The sequence below is a fragment of the Lactuca saligna genome, chromosome 5 (assembly GCF_052625555.1).
Source record: "Lactuca saligna cultivar CGN05327 chromosome 5, ASM5262555v1, whole genome shotgun sequence".
In the NCBI taxonomy this organism is placed as follows: Eukaryota; Viridiplantae; Streptophyta; class Magnoliopsida; order Asterales; family Asteraceae; genus Lactuca; species Lactuca saligna.
The window spans coordinates 179,685,449-179,710,888 of NC_136421.1; the positions used below are offsets into that span (position 1 = coordinate 179,685,449).

General features: G+C 39.8%; 1 non-coding gene across 1 annotated transcript; it reads right to left on the reverse strand.

The window, feature by feature from the left end:
- Window positions 1-18,763: 18,763 nt before the first annotated feature.
- On the reverse strand, window positions 18,764-18,870 carry LOC144999114 (small nucleolar RNA R71). The gene has a single exon (XR_013660636.1). It is a non-coding gene; the product is annotated as a small nucleolar RNA R71 (small nucleolar RNA).
- Between the last annotated feature and the right edge of the window lie 6,570 nt (window positions 18,871-25,440).

A 25,440-nucleotide genomic window follows, 5' to 3' on the forward strand; every position in this document is an offset into this window, starting at 1 on the left:
GATAGATAATGATTTGAAAAGGTTTTGTAAACTAATACTATTTGGCTTTATTTATGATTGGAAAAGTTTAAATTTGGTGTAAAATTTTTGGATGTGACAAGTTGGTATCAGAGCCTTGGTTTAAGTGAATTGGAGGACGCTCATGTTAATCCAGTCTGAAATCAAGGGAATTTTCGGAATAAGTACTAAAATGATTTTCAAAATAAGGATGGAGGATGCAGAGGGTACGATCAACCGGATCCTGTAAGGAAACCCCAAAATACCTTACAGTTATTTGATATTATGGTATGATAGAAAAGCGTGCTAGTGCTAGGCTAGGAGTCTTCAAGAATCGCATGATAAGACTTGCATGATTATATGATGCCTACTAGCCTAGGGTTTCTTGTATATGTAATTGACATCATAACTGTAGATGTTTAGTGTATGCATCATAGTTGTGTATAATCAAGATCTTATAGCCTGAGAATGTATGATTCGACCTTAGTGTAGGATTGCATATTCGAAAGTCTATTGGGTCCAGCGTTATGTGTGGCTAGCATACACTAGTGCTGCAGGGTTGGTGAAAGTTTCATGGATGTGTGAGCTGTGAGAAGCTGTGAGACCAGTTGTGTGATAGTCGATATCCCCCTAAGAGTGAGGGTTGAGTGCATATTATGTTGATAAAAGTGTTAAGTTGTTGTGATGATACTTGAGACAAATATGGGTAGGTATGGAAGGTAGTATGGGCCCGTACTACTAAAAGCACAGGACCCATATGCGTAGCAAGGAAGTCATAACCCCTAGGGTTGTGGGAATTGGTCTCCTGATATCATATCGTTTATCTGACGTCTTGGTTATATTTTTCAGTATGGTGGTGATGAGACGTTTTACTACTGGATCTGATTCAGGGTCAGGATCAGGATCAGGATCAGGATCGGGAGACGGAGGGTCAGAGGTGCCGGTAGCACCTGATCCTGAGCTACAGATAGGGACAGAGGAGTTGGATGCCGGGATCCGGGAGATTCTGCATGATGAGATTGTTGCGGTGTTACGAGCGCAGCTGCCAGAGATGTTTAGGTTGGTTAAGACCACGATGGCTGAGTACTTTGATGAGCGGTATGCAACTCTAGCAGAGACAGCTGCCACTACAGCCACATCGGCTGTAACCACGATAGGGGTTGGAGGAGGAGTCGGCATGGCTTTCCAGTATCGGGACTTTGATAACACGAAGCCCCCGACGTTTGATGGTACATAGGATGCGAGCTCGGCTATGAGGTGGTTATCTGTTGTGGAGGACTGTTTCTTCACGTGTTCATGTCCTGCTGACCAGAAGGTCATGTGTGCCCTGAACCTGCTTAGGCTTGGGGAAAAGGATAGGTGGAGATTGACGACAGGGTCGTACACTGATGAACAACAAGCTGCTGTTACTTGGGAGCAGTTCCGGGATATGTTCTACACCCGCTACGTTCCACACGTTGAGCGGGAGTGGCTTGCTCACGAGTTTTTGACATTGAGGTAGGATGGGGTGTCAGTGATGGAGATCACTTGTATGTTCACGGAGAGGGCTATGTTTTGCCTGGAGTTTGCTTCAGAGCAGTCTCAGATGACTCGTTATCTGAGTATGCTCTAGACAGATATTTGAAAGTTTGTTGCTACGTAATGTTGTGAGACTCTTTTAGATCATCAGGAAGCCGCGAGGCGGCGTGAGTTGGAGATAGAGCTGCAGTTGAAGGAGCAGCATCAGGTTCCGGTACAATCTTAGCCGGCAACTAAGCGGTCCAAGACCGTTGATACTCGGACCGGGGGTCAGTAGAGCCGCACTTGTGGAAAGTGTGGCAGGGGTCATTTTGGGGTATGTCGAGCAGGAGGTGGTTGCCACAAATGTGGCAAGGAGGGGCACTATGCTAGGGACTGTCGCCAGTTCTCCCCTCCAACAGATATGAGGATTTGTTATCATTTTCATCAGGTTGGTCACGTGAAGACCAACTGTCCGCAGCTTGCCGCCAAGCCAGCGCAGGGATCCGTATTGGCCACTTTGAGGATTGGGGATGGGAGGCCAGTCAAGGTGGAGCCTCCGAAGGCTCAGGTGCGTGCCTTCCAGCTCACGGCCGAGGAGGCCAATGAAGCACCGGATGTGGTTGCTGATATGTTTCTATTTTCAGTTTCAGTTATTATATTTGTTGTATGCTTATCAGTTGTACCTATGATTAGGTATGTTTTTAGTAAACTAATTTCTTGCTTTGGTTCTATTCGAATCGGGGGAAAGTCGGTCGTTTGTATCTTAGACTTTCAGTAGAGAATTCAGTGTGTCGGTAGATGAGCTTGAGTGTCCGTTGCGAGTTTCTATCGCCAACGAACACGGGGTTTCTACTTATTTGGTCTACCGAGGATGCGATTTGGAGATTTTTGGGGTATCCTGCCCGATAGATTTGATTACTATTCCCATGGGGGAAGTATGTGTGATCGTAAGGATGGATTGGCTCATTCAGTTTGGCGCTATGATCGACTGTGAGGGGCAGCGAGTAGTAGTTCGAACCCAAAGTAGGGGAGAACTGGTGGTGTATGGTGAGGTCACTAGAGTAGGAGAAGGGTTTTGTTCAGCTGCCAGAGCTCGGCAGTTCATTCAGCATGGGTGTGCTGGTTATCTAGCGTATGTGATGGATACGTGGATTGGAGATGATGGTTCAGTTTCAGAGATTCTAGTGGTTAGAGAGTTTGCTGATGTGTTTCCATAGGAGCTACCTGTAGTGCCTCCAGAGAGGCAGGTAGAGTTTAGGATTGATCTAGTGCCGAGTGCGGCCCACTATCGCTAAGGTGTCATACCATCCAACACCGCCAGAGATGCAGGAGTTGGCATCTCAATTGCAGGAGCTGCTGGGTAAGCAGTTTATTCGCCAGAGTAGTTCTCCTTTGGGAGCACCAATCCTCTTCGTCAGGAAGAAGGACAGTTCGGACAGGATGTGTATTGACTATAAGGAGTTGAACAAGTCAACGGTGAAGAACCGTTATCCACTCCCGAGGATAGATGATCTTTTCGATCAGCTTTAGGGTGCATCTTGGTTTTCCAAGATCAATTTGAGATCCGGATATCACCAGGCTAGAGTGAGGGAGGAAGACGTGAAGAAGACTGCATTTTGGACTTGTTATGGTCATTATGAGTTCGTGGTGATGTCATTTGGGCTCACCAATGTGCCGACAGTGTTCATGGATTTAATGAACCAAGTTTACAAACTGATGCTTGATCGTTCGGTAGCAAGGTGGCTTATAGGCTAGAGCTACCGGAGGAGCTCAGCCAAATTCACATCACGTTCCATGTTTCACAATTGCGAAAGTGCATTATGGACTAGGAGGCAATAGTATCAATGGATGATATTCAGGCCGATGAGCGCTTGAATTACGTGGAGTGGCCTATGGCCATCTTGGTGAAGAAGAAGAAGATTTTGCAGAAAAAATAAATACCTTTGGTGAAGGTACAGTGGGAACATCGGAGGGGATTTGAGTGGACATGGAACTCAGAGGCGAAGATGCGCGAGCATTACCCAGTATTGTTTACTCCAGCAGACTTCGAGGGCGAAGTATAGTTCAAGTGGGGGAGAATTGTAATGCTCAGGTTCTCTAGTATTGATTTAAATGAAAGGTTATTTGGTTTTAAGATCTACTCGACGAGTTGGTTGCCCTACTCACCGAGTAGCAGCGGGGTGAGATAGCGTGTTTAGTGGCCTACTCGCCGAGTCCATGAAGAACTCGACGAGTAGGAGCTGGCAGAAGAAACCCTAGATCCCGGGGTTTTGCACCCTATTTAAGGAAGCATAAGCATCCTTTGGCATCTATATAGTCCTTGAGAGCTCATAAAAACCCTAATTCGTGTGGTGCTTCATCCTTGTGTGTCTTAAGCTTTAGAAAGAAGGTTTTTGGGAAGGAAGAACTTGGAGGGAAAAAGACTAGGAGCAAGGAAGGCGTGGGAATCCGAAATCTACCTCCGTTAGCATCATTTGGAGGTATCAAGTCCTCACCTTTACTTCATTTTCCTTCTAGACCTCATTTGGTTGAGATTTAGGGTTTTTATGGTTTGATTGAGATGATGGTGTGGGATATGAGCTAGATCTGAAGTTGTAACTTCGTATTTGGACCCTTCTTGGGTTCTAGATTCATAAAGCTCTAAGCTTAGTCATGTATGAAGCCTCCTTGAATTTAAAACCCCCTATTGTGAGCTTGGATTTGACATTAAGAGCCTTTTTAGCCATGCATACATGTAAAGTTTGCAACTTTACGTGAAATGCATGCCTTAGAAGCTTATATATGTAATTTAGAGCCACTGCATGGCCTAAAAGAGTCTGTATGGCTTAAGGACTGAAGGAACTCGGCGAGTCATATGAAGATAGGCCTGGACCCGACGAGTTGGATGAACAACTCGGCGAGTCCGATGAAGATTGCCATAGAACTCGACGAGTTGTATGAACAACTCGGCAAGTCGGTTGATGTTTCCTCAATTTATGTATGTGTGTGTAACCGTCGAGTTACAAGAAGGAAACTCAATGAGTGGTCTTAGAGTTCAACCGTAAACCAAAGGAACTCGGCGAGTGGGCAAGTACTTCAAGGAACTCAGCGAGTAGCTGAGGGTACTCGGCGGGTTAGGGTCAACATGGACTGTTGACCTTGACTGATGATTTTGATTTTGACCGGGGTTTAATTTGTTGGCTTTTGGGGTACCTTGAAAGGTTGGGAACTTATGGGTATAATTATATTATGGTAATAGGTGGTGGAGTTTTTGATAGTGATTCGAGAGTTGGCGTTCGTCTACCAAGTCGACATCTGCAAGGTGAGTTATACTCACTATATCAATAGGGTCTACGGAACCAAGGCCAACCCTCAAGTTGTTATTGTTATGATGTGCTACATGTGGTTATGATCTGTTAGATCGGAATCAGGATAGACACTATATATTATGCTCTTATGATCCGTAGGGATAGGTATATTAGTGATCTGCTAGGTCGGTACTCTAGTTACGAGAGATTTCTATGATTGATGATCAGTGGGATAGATATGTTTGATGTTTGTATATGCTAGCATATGATTGTTATACGCACATAGTTATTTGCTTGTTGGTTGGGTTGAGGTGGTCCTGCTTTGTGCTGAAGGCCAACATACCCTAAGAACGGTCCGGGGAGACTGTAGGCCTATGTGGCGGTCTAGTCATGCCGAAGGCTTGGGATAGGATCAAATAGACTGAAGGCCCTACAGGGCGGTCCAGTCAAGCTGATGAGCCAATATACATGTTATTGATTGTCTGTTACTGATAAGGTATTATCAACGTAGTATTGGTATTTTGCGGGTACTCGCTAAGCCCTCAGGCTTATAGTTTTCAATTTATTGTTTCAGGTACTTCAGGAGATCATGGCAAGGCGAAGGCGTGACCGTACCGCTCCTCATCCTTTTGATCTAGTTATTGGGACACTCTGATTGTAACGCCCATAGATCCGGGTTAGTCAATTTAGAGATAATAGGGGTCTAAAACGACATTTTGAAAAAAGATTATTTAGAATAAATAATCTTAACCAAGTTGTAGAATATGTCTCAAGGGTTCGGTACATATAATGAGCCCCGAAATTCGAGTTATAATGAAGAAGTTATGACCCGTCGAAGTTTCACGACGGAACCGGAACGGTACCGGAGAGATGTAAATAGTGAATTTATGATAGAGAAAATTTTAGCTTTAGTGATCTAAATGAAATTCATAGAATATGTTAACCTGAGAGCTTCCAAAAAAAGAACACCCAAATCTGACTTCATATGAGGAAGTTATGATTTTTCTAAGATTTGGCTTAGTAGTGCACGACCCGAAACTCGAATTTTAGTTCGAGCGGATTTTGGCTTACGTGACCTAAATGAGAGTTTAATATATCATTAATAGGAACTCATCGGTAAAAAAAACGAAAACGGAGTCTTTATGAAGAAGTTCTGAATTTTTCGCGGTCATTTAACAGTCTAATCTTCTCGTATTGTTAAATTTAAGATCGATCGAGATTTGCCATATGAAGTCAAAATGAAAGTTGTAGATCTTATTTTTACCTACGTGAGGATATAATAATGTCAAAAACGGAGCTTGTATGTTAAAGTTACGGATTTTAGAAGTTGGAAGTGTGCTGTGCGAAAATGAGTGACGTGGGACAATCTTGGGCATTGCTTTCTCCCCAAGTCTTGCCACCAGATGGTGACATGTGGCACCAAGTTCAACCATATGTCACCCTATAAATAGAACCTGTCCCACCCTCATTTTCTTCACACCTTTCCCAATATTTCTTCTCTTTACTCTCTCTCTAGAATCTCTCTCAAGCCCCGAACCCCCCCCCCCCCCCGCCCCCCCGAAAAGCCTAGGGAATCTCCCTAGCAGGAGGCGGAAGCCCCGGAGTGACTGAAGGCTCCAAGAAGAAGAGCTTTTCAGCTTGGGAACATTGCTCCAAGCAAAGCCTGGTTTTCTACAAAACCCGTTGTAAGTGAGCTACGCCTACGCTATTTTTAAGATAACTTTTATTTAATTATAGTAAAGTTATTAGTAACTTATAATAAGTACTTGGGCTATTATTATGGGTTATATAAGTATTGTTTAACACTTATATAATAGTAATAATAGCTAAACTATTAATTAGTCTCGGCGAATAATAGACTAAACTCTAGTGGTAATAATACTAGGTTTCGTCGAAGGAAATTATTTTTAAGAAGTGAAGCGATGTCTGAGTTCGGAATCACCACCTTTTCAAGTGAGTGCATAGTTACTTTCATCTTACACACACACACACACACACACACACACACATATATATATATATATATATATATATATATATATATATATATATATATGAAGCATTTTATATAAATTACGTGTTATGTGTGCATATTATTGGAATACTTGCTGTCTATGCTGGATGAACGATTTTATACATGTTTTAAAAGATTTTATACATGTTTTAAAAGGTGATGATAATTAGGTAAATAGATGATGATGAATATGTGATGTAGGATGAAAGGAGATACCATAACCTTAACCGACAATGTGGCGATGTAGTCATCTACAAAAGTATAGATGGAAACCACGGACTATTCTAGACAACCCCATGGAATCAACAGTAGGCTCATAACCTTTAGGTGATGAATTACGAGTTCAGGCGATGTTGTAACTACATATTCAAACGATGATACTCTAACCCCTTACTATGAATTACAAGTTTAGGTGATGTTGTAATTACGTATTCATGTGATGATGACCTAACCCTTGTTAGGCACGTATTGAGGGAGTAATCCCTGAATCAATATTGTCTATGCGATGTAGGCGATGATCCTTAGGGAGAGTCCTTAGGAACAAACATATAGGGAAATACGATGTAAGGAGATGAGAGGTAAATATGATGTAGGAGACGATCCTTAGGATAAATCCTTAGGGAAGGTACTTAGGAATAAAGAAATAACGGGGATGGGTAATTGGGTTAATTGTTTAATGATTAAACATAATAATTATATTATTGTGGGTTGAACCCTATGTACTCACCAGGTTTCCTAACCTGACCCACTCAGTTTACATTCACAGGTGATGAGGTGAAGTTACATTACACTAAGAGATTAAGGAGATATACATCACTAGTGTAAATGAATGTAAGTTCTGTTTATGCTTATGTTTCTGTATTGATGATGACATCCCAAATGTTTTAAAATGAATAAAATACATTTCTTCAGAAATGCTTTGATAATGAAATTATCATGTTTTTCTGGGAACAAATTCTGCAACGTTTTTATTAAAAGAGATACTCTGATTTTTATAAAGCATAAACAAAATTGGTATTTTCTGGTCGTGAAAATGGGGATGTCATACTGATGAATAATGATTTGAAAACATTTTGTAAACAAATACTATTTGGTTTTATTTATGATTGAAAAAGTTTAAATTTGGTGTAAATTTTTTGGATGTGACAAGTTGGTATTAGCGCCTTGGTTTGAGTGAATTGGAGGAACGCTCGTGTGAATCCAGTCTGATCTCAAGGGAATTTTCGTAATAAATACTAAAATGATTTTCAAAATAAGGATGGAGGATGCAGAGGGTACGATCAGCCGGAGCCTATAAGCAAACCCCAAAATACCATACAATTATTTGATATTATGGTATGATAGAACAACGTGCTAGTGCTAGGCTAGGAGTCTTCATGAGTCGCATGATAATATTTGCCTGATTATATGATGCCTACTAACCTAGGGTTTCTTGTATATGTTATTGACATCATAACTGTAGATGTTTAGTGTATGCATCACGGTTGTGTATAATCAAGATCTTATAGCCTGAGAATGTCTAATTCGACCTTAGTGTAGGATTGGATATTCGAAAGTCTATTGGGTCTAGTGTTATGTGTGGCTAGCATACACTAGTGCTGCAGGGTTGGTGAAAATTTCATGAATATGTGAGATGTGAGAAGCTGTGAGACCAGTTGCGAGATAGTCGATATCCCCCTAGGAGTGAGTGTTGAGTGCATATTATGTTGATAAATGTGTTAGGGTGTTGTGATGATACTTGAGACAAATATGGGTAGGTGTGGAAGGTAGTATGGGCCCGTACTATTGAAAGCACAGGACCCATACGCGTAGCAAGGAAGTTACAACCCCTAGGGTTGTGGGAATTGGTCTCCTGATGTCATATCGTTTATCTGACGTCTTGGTTATATTTTTCAGCATAGTGGTGATGAGACGTTTTACTACTGGATCCGATTCGGGGTCAGGATCGGGAGACAGAGACGGAGGTTCGGAGGTGCCGGTAGCACCTGAACCCGTGGTACAGATAGGGCAGAGAAGTTGGATGCTAGGATTCAGGAGATTCTGCACAACGAGATTGTTGTGGCGTTCCGAGCGCAATCGCGAGAGATGTTTGGGTCGATTAAGACTGCGATGGTTGAGTACTTTGATGAGCGGTATGCAGATCTTGCGGAGACAGCTACCGCTGCAGCTACATCGGCTGTAACCGTGGCAGAGGTTGGAGGAGGAGCCGATAGGGCTTTCCAGTATCGGGATCTCAATAACACGAAGCCCCCGATGTTTGATGGTACACAGGATGCGATCAGGGCTATGAGGTGGTTATCTGATGTGGAGGGCTGTTTCTTCACGTCTTCATGTCTTGCTGAACAGAAGGTCAGGTGTGCCCTGAACCTGCTGAGGCTTGGGAAAAAGGACTGGTGGAGATTGACGACATGGTCATACACTGATGACCAACGAGCTACTTTTACTTGGTAGCAGTTCCGAGATATGTTCCGCACCCGCGACGTTCCACACGTTGAGCGGGAGCGGCTTGCTCAGGAGTTTTTGACATTGAGGCGGGATGGGGAGTTAGTGATGGAGATCACTCGTATGTTCATTGAGAGGGCTATGTTTTTCCCGGAGTTTGCTTCAGAGCAGTCTCAGATGACTCGTTATCTGAGTATGCTGAAGACGGATATTCGACAGTTTGTTGCTACGCAATGTTGTGAGACTCTTTTGGATCTTCAAGAAGCCACAAGGTGGCGTGAGTTGGAGATAGAGCTGTAGTTGAAGGAGCAGCGTCAAGTTCTGGAACAATCTCAGCCGGCACCTAAGCGCTCCAAGACCGTTAATACTTGGACTGGGGGTCAGTAGAGCCGAACTTGTGGAAAGTGTGGCAGGGGTCATTCTTGGGTTTGTCGAGCAGGAGGTGGTTGCCACAAATGTGGCAAGGAGGGGCACTATGCCAGGGACTGTCACCAGTTCGCCCCTCAAGCAGATATGTGTTGGAATAGTGTCTAAGGCTGCAACTATATTTGGTAAGTACTTGACCCGATTGAGCATGGACCTTTTGGGTTGCCTTCACCATAGCAACTTGACAGGATGATTTACAATGAGAGAAGAAATATTATAAGGAATAATTATATTATTATTTGATTGATATAAGTCATAAATTAATGAGGAATTAATTTGGTGACATAAAGAGATTAATTAAATAGATGGGCATAAACTGTCAAGTGTATGATGGTTGTACTTTGGGCTATAATCCCTTATGGATAAGGGGTGGACGGTTTTGGGGCTTTGGATAGACCTTGAAATCGTCCAAGGCTTATCATTAGGGTATTGGATTGCTTAGGGCCTAAGTTATCCAATTAGGGTTTAAGGGTGAAACCCTAGGAGCCTTAAAAGTATAAATAGACCCTAGGGGTCATGGAAATCGGCACTCTTGTCTCTAAAGGAACCCTGGCCGATTTCTTCCACCCTTTCCTCCCTCTATAATCATCCTCTTGCTAGTTGGTGTTTGTAAGCCATTAGAGGAGTGACAATTGTGACTCTAAGCTCCAAGGACAAGAAGATTCAAGCAAGCATCTTAAGGTAATCTTCTAGATCTGTTTTTCTTATGTTATTACCTAGATCTATTGTTCAAAAGTCTTGGATTCAATGCATGTTCAATTAGAGAAACCTAGATCCAAGCATTAGGGTTTGTATGTGCACATAGGAATGTTCATATGGCCAAAACCCGTCAATATGAGGATTTATTACTATTGTTATCAGGTTGGTCATGTGAAGACCTACTATCCACAGCTCGTCGTCAAGCCAACATAGGGTTCCGCACCAGCTACTGTGAGGATTGGAGATGGGAGGCCAATTAAGGTGGAGCCTTAGAAGGCTCAGGGTCGCGCCTTCCAGCTCACGACCGAGGAGGCCAAGGCAGCACCGGATGTGGTTGTTGGTACGTTTCTATTTTCTGTCTCAGTTATTGTATTTGTGATATGCTTATTAGTTGTACCTGTGATAAGGTACCGTTTTAGTGAATTATTTGCCTCCTTTGGTTCTATTCGACTCGGGGGTGAGTTGGTCGTTTGTATCTCAAACTTTCAGTAGAGAATTCACTGTGTCGGTAGATGAGCTTGAGTGTCCGTTGCGAATTTCGATCGCCAACGAACACATGGTTTCTGCTTCTTGGGTCTACCGGGGATGCGAGTTGGAGATTTTTGGGGTATCCTGCCCGATAGATTTAATTCCTATTCCCACGGGGGAAGTATGTGTGATCATAGGGATGGATTGACTCATTCGGTTTGGTGCTATGATCGACTGTGAGGGACAGCGAGTAGTAGTTTGAACCCTAAGTTGGGGAGAACTGGTGGTGTACGGTGAGGGCACCAGAGTAGGAGAAGGGTTTTGTTCAGCCGTCATAGCTCAGCAGTTCATTTAGCGCGGGTGTGCCGGTTATTTAGCGTATGTGATGGATACGTCGATTGGAGATCATGCTTTAGTTTCAGAGATTCCAGTAGTTAGAGAGTTTGAAGATGTGTTTCCAGAGGAGCTACCTGGAGTGCCTCCGGAGAGGTAGGTAGACTTTAGGATTGATCTAGTGTCAGGTGCGGCCCACCATCGCTAAGGTGTCGTACCATCTACCACCGCCAGAGATGCAGGAGTTGGCATCTCAGTTGTAGAGGCTGCTGGGTAAGCAGTTTATTTGCGATACTAGTTCTCCTTAGGGAGCACCGATCCTCTTCGTCAGGAAGAAGGACGGTTCGCACAGGATGTGTATTGACTATAAGGAGTTGAACAAGTTAACGGTGAAGAACCGTTATCCACTCCCAAGGATAGATGATCTTTTCGATCAGCTGTAGGGTGCATCTTGGTTTTCTAAGATCAATTTGAGATCTGGATATCACCAGGCCAGAGTGAGGGAGGAATATGTGGAGAAGACCTCATTTTGGACTCGTTATGGTCATTACGAGTTCGTTGTGATGCCGTCTGGGCTCACCAACATGCCGACAGTGTTAATAGATTTAATGAACCGAGTTTGCAGACCGATGCTTGATCGTTTGTTCATTGTGTTCATAGATGATATCTTGTTGTATTCGAATACCCGAGAGCAGCATGAGGAGCACCTCAGGGAGCTGCTACAGATTCTGCAGTGAGAACGGCTGTATGCCAAGTTCTCAAAGTGTGAGTTTTGGTTACGAGAGGTCCAGTTCCAAGGAAATCTCATTAACCAGGAGAGGATTTTGGTCGACCCGACCAAAGTCGAGGCGGTTATGTAGTGGGAGATTCTGAAATCTCCCTCATACATCAGGAGTTTCTTGGGATTAGCAGGGTACTATCAGAGATTCATTTGAGATTTCTCTAAGATTGATCTACCTCTCACTAATTTAACGAGGAAGGGGGTGGATTTTCGGTGGAGGCCGTAGCAGCAGAGGGCGTTGGAGACCCTCCAGTGGTGCTTATGTGAGGTGCCAATGTTGATGCTCCGCGAGGGAGTTGAGGATTTTGTAGTATTTTGTGATGCATCCATCAAAGGCTTGAGGGAAGTCCTCATGCAGAGGGGACGAGTGATAGCCTACGCATCGCGGCAACTGAAGCTGCATGAGACGAGATATCCTATGCACAATCTTGAGTTGGGAGGGATGGTATTTGCTCTTAAGATTTGGAGGCATTATCTATACGGGGTCTGTTGCACTATATACACGGATCACAAGAGTTTGAAACACATCATAGATCAGCCAAACCTGAACATGAGGCAGAGCAGGTGGCTGGATGTGGTCAAGGAATATGATTGTGAGATCCTTTACCATCCTGGTAAAGCGAATGTGGTTGCAGATTCATTGAGCCGCAAGTCAGCTGGGTCTTCTACCCCGACAAGGTGTCTGAGGATAGCGGTGGATTACCCACTTGTGAGCTTGATTTGGGATGCTCAGGTTGAGGGTATGAGACCAGAGAGCTGGAAGTTGGAGAGGATTAAGGGCAAGAGTGCCCGGTTTGTTTAGGATAGTCTAGGATTATTAACCCGACACGATCGGGTTTGGGTTTCAATGGCCGGAGGGGTCCGGCAGACAGTGATGGAGGAGGCTCATAAGTCTCACTTTTCTATACACCCGGGGGCCACCAAGATGTACCTCGAATTGAGTTTGATTTACTGGTGGCCCTGCATGAAGCGAGAAAGAACTTGGTTCGTTGAGAGGTGCCTGACATGTAGGATGGTCAAGGCCGAGCATCAGAGGCCGCATGGTAAGCTGCAGCCTCTGGAGATTCCCATGTGGAAATGGGAGCAGATCACGATGGAATTCATTATGAAGTTGCCGAGGACGGCGAAGGGGTTCGATGCTATACGGGTCATCGTGGATCGGTTGACCAAGAGTGCCCATATCTTGGCTATACGGGAGCTTTCGTCAGCTGAGAAACTGGCCGACATGTACGTCAGCGAGATTATCTCTCGCCATGGAGTTCCGGTCTCCATCGTTTACGATCAGGATGTTAAGTTTACTTCCCATTTTTGGCAGAAGTTCCATGAGGAACTCGGTATGCGGTTGCACTTTAGTATGGCGTTCCATCCGCAGACTGATGGATAGATTGAGCGAACCCTTCAGACCCTCGAAGATATGTTGAGGGCGTGCATCATTGACTTCGGTGGGAGTTGGGATTCCCACCTACCGCTTGCAGACTTCGCCTACAACAACAGCTATCATTCTAATATTGGCGCCCCGCCTTTGAGCTGTTGTATGGTCGAAGATGTAGAACCCTAGTATATTGGGGTGAGGTTGGACACAGAGTGATGGGTCAGACGGAGGTAGTCTTGCAGATTAACGAAAAGATCTAGCAGATCAGACAGCGACTGCAGACCGCTCAGAGTCAGAAAAAGTGTTACGCTGATAGACGCCGATCGGATTTGGAGTTTCACGTTGGTGACATGGTACTTATGAAGGTCTCGCCCTGTAAGGGTGTGATCCGTTTCAGGAAGATCAACCGAAGGAGCTCAACCGAATTCATAGCACTTTCCATGTTTCGCAATTGCGAAAGTGCATTATGGACCATGAGGCAGTAGTATCGCTGGATGATATTCAGGCCAATGAGAGCCTGAATTATGTGGAGTGGCCTATTGCCATCTTGGAGAAGAAGAAGAAGATTTTGCGGAACAAAGAAATACCTTTGGTGAAGGTGTAGTGGGAACATCAGAGGGGATCAGAGTGGACATGGAAGCTGGAGGCGGAGATGCACGAGCATTACCCGACATTGCTTACTCCAGCAGACTTCGAAGGCGAATTCTAGTTCAAGTGGAGGAGAATTGTAACACCTCGATTCTCAAGTATTGATTTAAATGAAAGTTTGTTTTTTTTAAGATCTACTCGACGATTTGGTTACCTTACTCGTCAAGTAGCAGCGGGGTGAGATCGTGTGCTTAGTGGCCTACTCGTCGAGTCCATGAAGAACTCGACAAGTAGGAGCTGCCAGAAGAAACCCTAGATCCCGAGGTTTTGCACCCTATTTAAGGAAGCATAAGCCTCTTTTGGCCTCTATATAGTCCTTGAGAGCTCAGAAAAAGCCTAATTCGTGTGGTGCTTCGTCCTTGTGTGTCTTAAGGTTTAGAAAGAAGGTTTTTGGGAAGGAACAACTTGGAGTGCAAGAGACTAGGAGCAAAGAAGGCATGGGAATCAAAAATCTGCCTCGGATAGCATCATTTGGAGGTATCAAGTCTTCACCTTTACTTCATTTTCCTTCTAGACCTCATTTGGTTGAGATTTAGGGTCTTTATGGTTTGATTGAGACGATAGTGTGGGATATGATCTAGATCTGAAGTTGTAACTTCATATCTGGACCCTTCTTGGGTTCTAGAGTCATAAAGCTCTGAGCTTGTTCATGTATGAAGCCTTCTTGAGTATGAAACCCCCCATTTGTGAGCTTGGATTTGACATTAAGAGCCTTTTTAGCCACGAATGCACGTAAAGTTTGCAACTTTACGTGAAATGCATGCCTTAGAAGCTTGGATCTGTAATTTGGAGCCACTGCATGGCTTAAAAGAGTTTGTATGACTTAAGGACTGGAGGAACTCAGCGAGTCGCAAGGTCGACTCGGCGAGTCATATGAAGATAGGTCTGGGCCCAACGAGTTGGATGAACAACTCGGCGAGTCCGATGAAGATTGCCATAGAACTCGATGAGTTGTATGAACAACTCGGCAAGTCGGTTGAGGTTTCCCCAATTTATTTATGTATGTGTAACCATCAAGTTGCAAGAAGGAAACTCGACGAGTGGTCTTAGAGTTCAGTCATAAACCAAAGGAACTCAACGAGTCACTCCGTGACTCGGCGAGTGGGCAAGTACTTCAAGGAAATCGGTGAGTAGTCGAGGGTACTCGGCGAGTTACGGTCAACATGGACTGTTGACATTGACTGATGACTTTGATTTTGACCGGGGTTTGATTAGCTGGTTTTTGGGGTACCTTGAAAGGTTGGGAACTTATGTCTATAATTATATTATAGTAATAGGTGGTGGTGTTTTTGAAAGTGATCCGAGAGCTGGAGTTCATCTACCGAGTCGACATCTACAAGGTTAGTTATCCTCACTATATCAATAGGGTCTATTGCACCAAGGCCGACCCTCAAGTTGTTATTGTTATGATGTGCTACATGTGGTTATGATCTGTTAGATCTAAATCAGGATAGACAACATATTATGCTCTTATGATCCTTAGATATTGGTATGTTAGTGATCTGCTAGGTCGGTACTCTAGTTACGAGAGATTTCTATGATTGATGATCAGTGGGATAGATATGTTTAATGTTTGTATATGCCAATATATGATTCTTATGTGCACATGGTTATTTGCTTGTTGGTTGGGTTGAGGCGGTCATGCTTTGTGCTGAAGGCCAACATACCCTATGAGCGGTCCGGGGAGACTATAGGCCCATGTGGTGGTCTAGTCATGCTGAAGGCTAAGGATAGGATCAGATAGACAGAAGGCCCTACAAGGAGGTCCAGTCAAGCCGATGGGCCAATATGCATGTTATTGATTGTCTAGTACTGATATGGTATTATCAGCGTGGTATTGGTATTTTGGGGGTAGCTCGCTAAGCCCTCGGGCTTATAGTTTTTCAGTTTATTGTTTTTGGTACTTAAGGAGATCATGGCAAGGCGAAGGCGTGACCGTATCGCTCCTCATCCTTTTGATCTAGTTATTGGGACACTCTGATGAATAATGGTTTGAAAATAGTTTCTAAAAAAATACTATTTGGTTTTATTTATGATTGAAAAAGTTTAAATTTGGCGTAAATTTTTTGGATGTGAAAATACTTCCTCGATTAAGGAATAACTATTCCTAGTTATGATGTTAGAAACATATTCAACATCATAGTGTTGTCACCAGGCATCATGTTCAAGTTTTCTGCTCAAAGCAGGTGGTTCAGGAATAGGATATTTTACGAATGTTATTATTTCAACAAATGAAAGATGATGCATGGTAAAAAGATTGGATATTTTTTATCTACTAAACTTTAACAAAATTCTTTTAATATTTTCAATATTAAATCTTCAATAATTCATACCCTTTTAGTTTTGAAAAGCATTAATTATCAAAGTCTAGGATCTAAGTTGCAAAACAAATATATGGTTAGGTATCATTTATCCCATGCATCTAAATCCAAACAGGTAGATATCGATTATCAATTACATACTAGTATATAATTCCTAGTTTTATGGGATCACGAATAAAAAAATTTAATAGACATGTTTGATCCAACATATGCCTAAGATCTCTATTGATTAGGTGACTTTATCACAACATATTTCTGATGAAATCATCCAGTTTGAAAAACTTGTCTAATCGGCTGATATTGCTATATTTATTCACATATTTAGTGCAATATTTAAGTACCTTTAGCTTCATTTTTGTTCGTTATTAAGATATTTTTTGCTTATAAATTGTAAAATCTATTTTTTAGCCAAAGTAGGACATTCTGAAAGGAAAATGACTAAATTGGACAATGTTGGAAACTTGGAGGTTAGAAGAGTTCATCAATAGTAAAAGAAGAGAAGAATGTGTGCAAAAGAAGATCTCATAGCATTGCACTCTTTCGTCCATGAAGTCGAAGCATAAAACCTTCTTCATTATCTGCATGAAGACTTGGAGCATATGCATTTAAAGTGTCTCCTACGTCATTGTGAGCCTTTTCCCCAAGAAGTGGATCCTTATATATGGAATCTATATACACGACTTTTACATCGAATTTTGAGGTGTGCTTCAGAGAACTGCTAATAACTATGACAAAAAGTGACCAAATACTACTGAGGAACCATAAGAAGTTCAAAATTTGATTTAGGATCAAGGTTTTGAGAGATCTATGTGGGTAACTCAAATAAATCATTCATTTTTCTTGTTTTTTACTATGTTTAACCTAGTTTACTTGATATTTCTGTCTTTTTTCAACTATGATTATAGGCTAAATACCCTAACTTTTGTTTAATGTAGATGAACCCTAATGTGATGAGTTGATTTCATTAGTTATTAGATTTATTAAGTTGGTTTTTAGTTGTGTTTGATAAATCTTAGCATGTTTAAGTTCTAATCTTTACTTCTTTTCTTACAAGTTTACTGTAATTAGTTGATAACTCTTATTGTATAAACTTTATATCTAGTTGTTTATGAACATTAAATTACTAGATCTAGTGATTCAATAAATCCTAGAGTTAGGTAGTAAAGTTAGTATCTTTGATTCTGTCAGAGAGCATTATTGATTCATAATATATGATTAATTTGATTGTCTTGATCTTAGATAAGTAATCACTAGATTTATGATTCATAGTCCAATACTCTTAAAATCAATTTAGTGTCCAACTTGTGCTTAATCAATGCATAATAGCTCATGGATTCGTAACTACTTTGAAATCGGATCATCATAACTAGTAACTCATAAATTGGTGACTAAAATAGTTAATCTATTATCTTAATTAATAATGGTTATTTTCTGTTTAAAATTTTTATTTCATGTGCTTAACTCCTTGCTTACTTTACTATACTACTAAGCGACTAGGTACATTGCCTAATTGTGTTTTTAGCTGGTAAAATTATATATGATTATAAATTTAAAACTAATAGTAAATCTAAAACAAATCAAGTTTTTGGTGCCATTGTTAATAATCAGCTTATTTTAGAAGATTTTAGTTGTTATTAGTTAATCAATCCTATTTATGGGTTAAAACAAAAAGATACTTTTAGTTATATTCTGTTTTTCTATTTAATCAATTTCCATGACATGGTGATCTCCGTGTCATGGCATGGTTACTGGATATTTTTAGTTTTATTTTTATTATGTTTTTGTTCGTTTTACATGTCATTTCTTGTTTTTTTGCAGTAGTTCATGACCAGAGGATACTCCTCAAAGATTGTGCCACCTTTCAACGACCCATAATCTAAATTTCACAAGCATAGGAAGGATAAGAAAGTTAAAGAGTTTGATTTTGAAAAAACCCAACACCGACGAAGAAGTAAATTATCCAAAAGCTAGCATGGGATTTACTTCATATGTTGTATCACCTTTCAAGAAAACAGATAAGAAGGAGAGTGGGTATGAAACAGAAACCGAGAGCGAAACCGAAGAGGAAGAAAGAAATGAACCCAAAAATGAAATGGAAGACATCATGACTATGAAAATAGAGGAGTATAATAGGCTGATGCGAGATGAAAATGGATCAGGTCTCATGCATCCCAAAATTCAAGTCACGACAAACTTTGAGGTTAAGAGACACATCCTTAATATGATCAATGATATTCAATTCTTCGGGAAGGACCATCAGGATGCATACAAGCACATTGATGAAGTAATATAGATATCTAATTATGTTAATATCCCGAATATGAAGAAATTTGCGGTGATGTTATGAATTCTTCCAATTACACTAAAGGTGGCGACTAAACTTGGTTAAAATCACTACGACCGCAAGCAATTACAACATGGGATAACTTGATAATGGAGTTCATACAATAATTTAGCCCACCCTCAAATATTTCTAAATTGAATAAGGACATTCAAATTTTTCAACAACTTGATGAGGAGTCTCTATATGAAGCTTGGGAGCGTCACAAAGGGATTCTAAGGAATTACCCTCAACATGACTTAAATGTGCAACAAAAGATATCGATATTATATAACTGAATTAATGCTTGCACTCGACAACTTCTTAATTCCCAAGGACCTATGACGAAGAAGGATCTGACTACTAACAAAGCATTGATTGAAGAATTTGCAAAACATTCAAGAGAATACCACAATCCACGAGAAGATGTTACGAGAGGAATGTTAAGGGGAAATGGATCACAAGAAAGTTTGGCGTCTATAATTACTAAACTTGACACAATGGATCAGACAATTACAAAGATGGGAAATCATATCATGCAATTCGAGTAGGATGTGAAAATTATAGCAGAACTCTCTTGAAGAAAGATTGTGACCTAGACGAGAATTTAAACAAAAATTCACAAGTATGTTACTTGAGTGGAGATAGATTTGACAATGATTGGAGGAACCCAAAGAAGGAGTAAAAACCTTATGAATAGTACAATAGAAGAGAAATATAGGTAACAAGGAAAGGGTTTTTACCAAAAAGAACAAGTACAACCCGAAAAGAAGGCCAATCTCTGACAATTAGCAAGGCTTTTACACGAGTGATTATAGGGAACATTTCCAAGCAATACTCAAACAAACCCAAAGGCACACATGCTAGCTATATCCACTGAAGAAGAAAATGAAGCTAAGCCTCTGGTGCTCCTTGGAACAACTGAAAATCATTCCCATTGAAAGGTCGATAGAGAATAGGAGAAACAAAAAACCATTTATGTCTAACAACCACAACATGGAGACCAAGGTGCCACGTCATGGACATTGAACATAAATTTAGAAACCTTTTTTGTTAAGCCATACAAGCTGCCATTTCCATACCCATCTTGAGCCAAGCAAGACCTACTGGAGTAAGAGCATAAGATGTTCATGGAACAAGTAAAGGGGATCTCCATCAACATTTAATTAATTTAAGTAATTGCTAAGATGCCTAAGTATGCGAAAATTTATAAGGATCTTTTTAGAAACCCCAAGGAGTTGGAGAATTTATCAAAGGTGACTCTTAATGAGAAATGTTCAGCTGATATAATGTAAGAAATTCCAACTAAGATGATGGATCTAGGAAGCTTGACAATCCCTTGTGAATTTGGAAACTCGACAAAGACAAATGCATTAGTCGATTCAGGAGCTAGCATTAACTTATTATTGCATTCATTTTACCAAAAGATCAATCTACCAGAGTTGAAGTCCATGAGAATGGCCATCCACATGGCAATTAAATCCGTTACATACCCTCACACAATAATAGAAGACTTATGGGTGAAAGTTGGAAATTTTGTGTTTCCTATTGATTTTGTAGTGTTGGGCATGAAGGAGGATGAAGAAGTGCCTATCATTCTAGGAAGACCTTGCCTAGGCACCACTCGAGCACATGTAAATATCCGCAATTCCAAGCTTACATTACGAGTAAGGATGAAGAAATTACCTTTGGAGTAGACCTAAACTCCAATTCTTCAAGAAAAAATGGTGATGAGGAAGTCTTCATAGACGAAGTGGAAAAGGAAGAGGGTGATAATGAGATAGAAGAGTTCGAAATTAATGGAAGAAGATTTATTAGTTTAGGAAGATCCAAAGGATCAAGAAGAACTAAAATGTGCAAATCCCCGAGCATCAATTCCAATGATCTTTGAAATGTATTTACCAATCCCAAAGTAATGATAAAGAAAAAGTGAAGATCATAAGTCTAGTGATGAAGAAGAGGAGACTAAGAGTAAGGAGCCCATAACTTCCTAAGAAAGATAAAGTTGGAGCAATTCAAGCAAACAAACATCAACATAAGGAAGGGGTTAACAAAAACAAGAAAGGGAACTCAAAGAAACCATACAAGAGACAAGTGGCCACATACAAGAAAAAAACAAAGCTGAAATTGAATAAAGAGTTCTCAACCTCATCAACGTAGAGTAGGAAGGAGTCCGACTCATGACTCTTTATAAAATAAGCATTTCCAGGAGGCAACCCACGGTTTGAAGGAATTTTTATCCTTTTATTTATTTATTTATTTAGTGTGTTTTTATTTTTATACTTGAATGATGTTTGTTTCCTTCGTGTTACTCTAGGGTTTGTTTGATTTTTGATTTCTCATAATTTTGAAAGCAGAAAATGAGTTGAACATTAGAGAGAAAAGCTATGAAGAGAGAAGTTTAAGATTATGATCGAGAGCCACAACTTTTGATAAGTGTGGTGTGCGTGTCAAGTTCATGAGAGATTTTTTCATATTTTGAGGATTCATATAGCATGTACTGAGCTTTTTGATGATTTTGAAATGGAGTATCAAGCAATTTTGAACCAGCTTTAGGTGATATTCGACCTTTGAAGTTACATTGCCCATGAGGTGGAGCCATTGCCCCGCTGTGGATGATTATTTATTCACGACTCAATGTCATTTTTCATATTCCACGACGTGGAGTTTCATTTTTCATATCGTGGAGCCAATAATGATCGCAATGTAGAAGACCTCAGACTTGATGCCACAACGTGGTCCACACTTTGTCACCTCATGGTTACTATTCAAATAGAATATTTATATTTTGCACCACAAGTCAGAAGTCAGTGTTCTTAATTCTAGTTTTCTGACACGTTCAGAAGCAAAAGTCCAGTTTCCAGCAACATTCGAGATGTCAAAGTTTACCCATTACAATCAATCGATCCAATCTTACAACTACATTTATAAGATGAGTTTTTCCTTTTACCCTCTCTTATTTTATGTGATTTAATTGTTATTGTATACAAGGAACACATTGTAAGTGTGGGGTAGGGGATTGAAATAAGGATAAAAAAGCATGATTAAATGTTAGATTTAAAAAAAATATATATTCATAGAGTCGAAAAGATGGTCTAAATTAAAAAATATTGTATTTTTTTATATTATTGCATTAGAGCTGGTTGATAGTGTTGTATGAGATGATTTGATGAGAACTCTAAGATTTAGTTAAACCAATTTGTTATAATATATTAGTGGCTTCCTAGTCCTAGTGAAATCATGATATAAAAATGTGAACTTGTGTAGTTTGAGGGACATAATATGTTTTGTTTTGTGAATATCTATACCCAATAAAAAGCCTACTGGTAAAATTTATCTCCTATGTCCTTTCTGTTAAAATAAAGTGAGTCAAGTTATAAGTATTATTTGTTTAATTTATGCACTATAAGTCTAGTTATATATTTAATAGTTATCAGTTTAGGAGTGGAACCAATATGTGGCCTTTGAGACTCGGTGAGTATTCCCCACGAGGATATTTATATTTATCCACCTAGTTATAAAAGTTTGGATGGATGGGAAGAAAATCCCTACATGGGTTTAATCAAAAGTCATGAGTTCCATTAGTGGCCTTAGAAATTCTAAGTGCCACAACGAAATTCTTAGAAAGCCACGAACTATAGTATTAATAGAAAAAAATAGTATTGTTTACTTGTTTATATGTGAAAGTTGAAATTGAAGTATTGCGAAAGAAACAAATGGAAAAAGTTGTAAAAAATAAAAAATGAAAAAAGAAAAAACGTTCCACAAAAATATAAAGATTTTGTAATAAATTTAGTTATAGTTTTAGGACAGTTACGATATACAATATTTTCTTTTTAATGTCTTGTCAATTGGAATTTGACAATAACTTTTGAAACAAAATGGGGTAAACAAAATGGCATAAGTCGTAGGAATACAAAAAAGAATGTTGTTCAAATTAAGTGGGTAGTGTTAATGAGGACTGTAAGTATTTAAGACTTGAAAAGTACTTAGGTTTTCTTTAGACACAAATTTGTACATTGAGGTGAAATGTAATTGGTGATTTCAAGTTAGATTGTTTTGTATGGTATTATCAGCAAAGTGTTGATGTGATACATTGGAAAATAGTAAGTTTTTCTTGGGGACAATAAAAAGGTATGTGTGAGGTATTTTGATATTGCTATATTTATTCATATATGTAGTGCAATATTTAAGTATATTTAGCTTCATTTTGGTTAATTATTAAGATATCTAGTGCTTATAAAGTGTAAAATCTATTTTCTAGTCAAAGAAGGACATTCTCAAAGGAAAAGGACTAAACTGGACAAAGCTAGAAACTTGGACTTTGGAAGAGTTCATCAATAGGAAAAGAAGAGAAGAATATGTGAAAAAGAAGATCCCACGGTGTGGCATTATTCGATCCATGAAGTGAAAGCATAGAACATTCCCGATTATTTGCATGAAAACTTGGAGCACACATGTTTAAGTGTCTCCCACTCCGTGGATAGCCTTTTTCCCTTGACGTGGAGTCTATTATATGGAAGCTATATATACGAATTTTAGGTCGAATTTGGAGGTGTGCTTCAGAGAGCTGCTAAAACTTACAACAAAAAGTGACCAAATACTTATGATAAACCCCAAGTAATTCAGAATTTGACTGAAGATGAACCCTAACTTTCATTTAGTGTAAATGAACCCTAATGTTATGAGTTGATTTCATTGGTTATTAGATTTATGAAGTTGGTTTTTACTTGTGTTTGATAAATCATATCCTAACATGTTAAAGATCTAATCTTTATTTGTTTTCTTACATGTTTAGTGTAATTAGTTGATCACTCTTATTGCATAAACTTGATATCTAGTTGTTTATTGTAACGACCCGTTATAGTATAGATCAACTTGTAATTCATTTTTAAAGTAATAAAGAGAAATTATTGGTAAATTTTGTGTATTTAATTATTTTTAAAAGATATAATAAAAATGATCGTCAAAATTAAAATGTTATATAAACCTACCTGGGATGAATAAAGTGGTAGAGACCGTATCAAGGATTCAAAAAATATAAAGAATGCCCAAATCCAAATTATAACGAAGAAGTTATGACCTATCGAAGATCCGCGACAAAACTAGCAAAACATTGTTTAACGTAAAAAGTGAGTTTTCAATAAAATACTTTTTAGCCTTAACTCTTTAAATGAAAGCTGTAATATACGTTAAACTGAAATTGTCCACAAAAAGAACGTCCAAATCCGACTTCGTATGAAGAAGCTACGATTTTTATAAGATTCGGCATAGCAGTACACAACCCAAAATTCGAAATAAAGATCGGATGATTTTAGCCAACACAACCTAAACGAGAATCAAAGTTCTTCTCAATAGTAGTACAACGGTAAAAAGTCAGATGAAAACGGACATCGGATAAAGAAGTTATTAATTTTTAACGGATTTTTCTATCTAGATCTGTTAAAAATAATAATATTAAAAATTAATTTAAAATTAGTTGACGGATTCCAAAAGAACGTTGTAGAGTATAATCTCACCTACGCGTGGATATAAAGAACATTAAAAATAGAGCTCGTATGCGAAATTTATGAATTTTTGAAGTTCGGGGCACAAAAACCGAGAACCTACCGAGAACCTTCGCATATGCGAGGCTAGGGTTCGGCCACATTGCACGTTTCTTGCAAGCCTGGCCCATGTCCGAAATAGTGACTCGGCCAAAGTGCAGCCCAACCAGAATACGACGCGTGTTGCGTCCGTAGAGGCGTCCGAACCGAGCCACGTGTCCCACCTGTCGTTCGACGCATGCCTCCCCCTTCGCATCCAAGGCCAACATGTGCCCCCTTCCTCCCCCCTTCGGTCCGAGACTTCGGCCCTATATAAAGGTGTGAGATCTCCTAGTTCCTTCACCACTTTTACACTATTTTTCATAAACTTTCACACTTTTCACCCCCTTAAACCTCCTTACAACCCCCCGCCCCCCTCTGAAGTCCCGGTAACATATCTAACACCCGAAGAACATCCCGAAGCACCAGAAGTCCACAAGAAAAGAGTCTTTTAGTTTCAAACTCGACCCTCGTAAATCCCGGTTTTTAGCAATAAAGTCTTTTCTAGCAACGAAGTACTACTCAAATCACCACTACTATCAAGTGAGTTTATACCTCTTTATTTTTACTATCATTATAAATATTTTAGGGCGAAAATACAGGTTAAATACAAGAAATCTTGTATAAATTACACAATCATTCAAATGGTTTATGATTGTTAATTTGACTAAAATAAACATACTATTTTACTAGTTCAGGATTTCATACAAAAACAAGCATATAAACTATAATAGGTATAGTTTATGAGTCATGCATACTTATCAATACAGTTTATGGAACTACATATTTCTTTACATATTCAGAGTAACTTACAAAATTAACCATATAAATTATATTAAATATAATTTATGAGATATTTACAATTTATCTATTACGAAGATATTTTTCATTACTCTACACGTAGCTATCAATATAACATTTGTGAGACACGCTTCAAGTACTTATTGAAGTATAAAACAAAAGTCCTGAAAATTATAACCAGAGTCTCCTGGAGGGAGAGCGTGACACTTGTGTATAGATCTATATGAGACTGACAATCCCGCACCAGAGCTGCTCGCAACAGCTGGGTCAGCAAACTTGTTGTGACAATTGGCGTATCATATCTCGACGCTTAAAGAACGTTGTGTTTCAGGCGAAACTTAGGTCATCAAGCATGGTTATGATAACTCACAATTTGGTATTGAATAATGCGTTTAGTGTAAGAATAAGTAAACAACTTCACATAGTTTTATATAAATAAAATTATA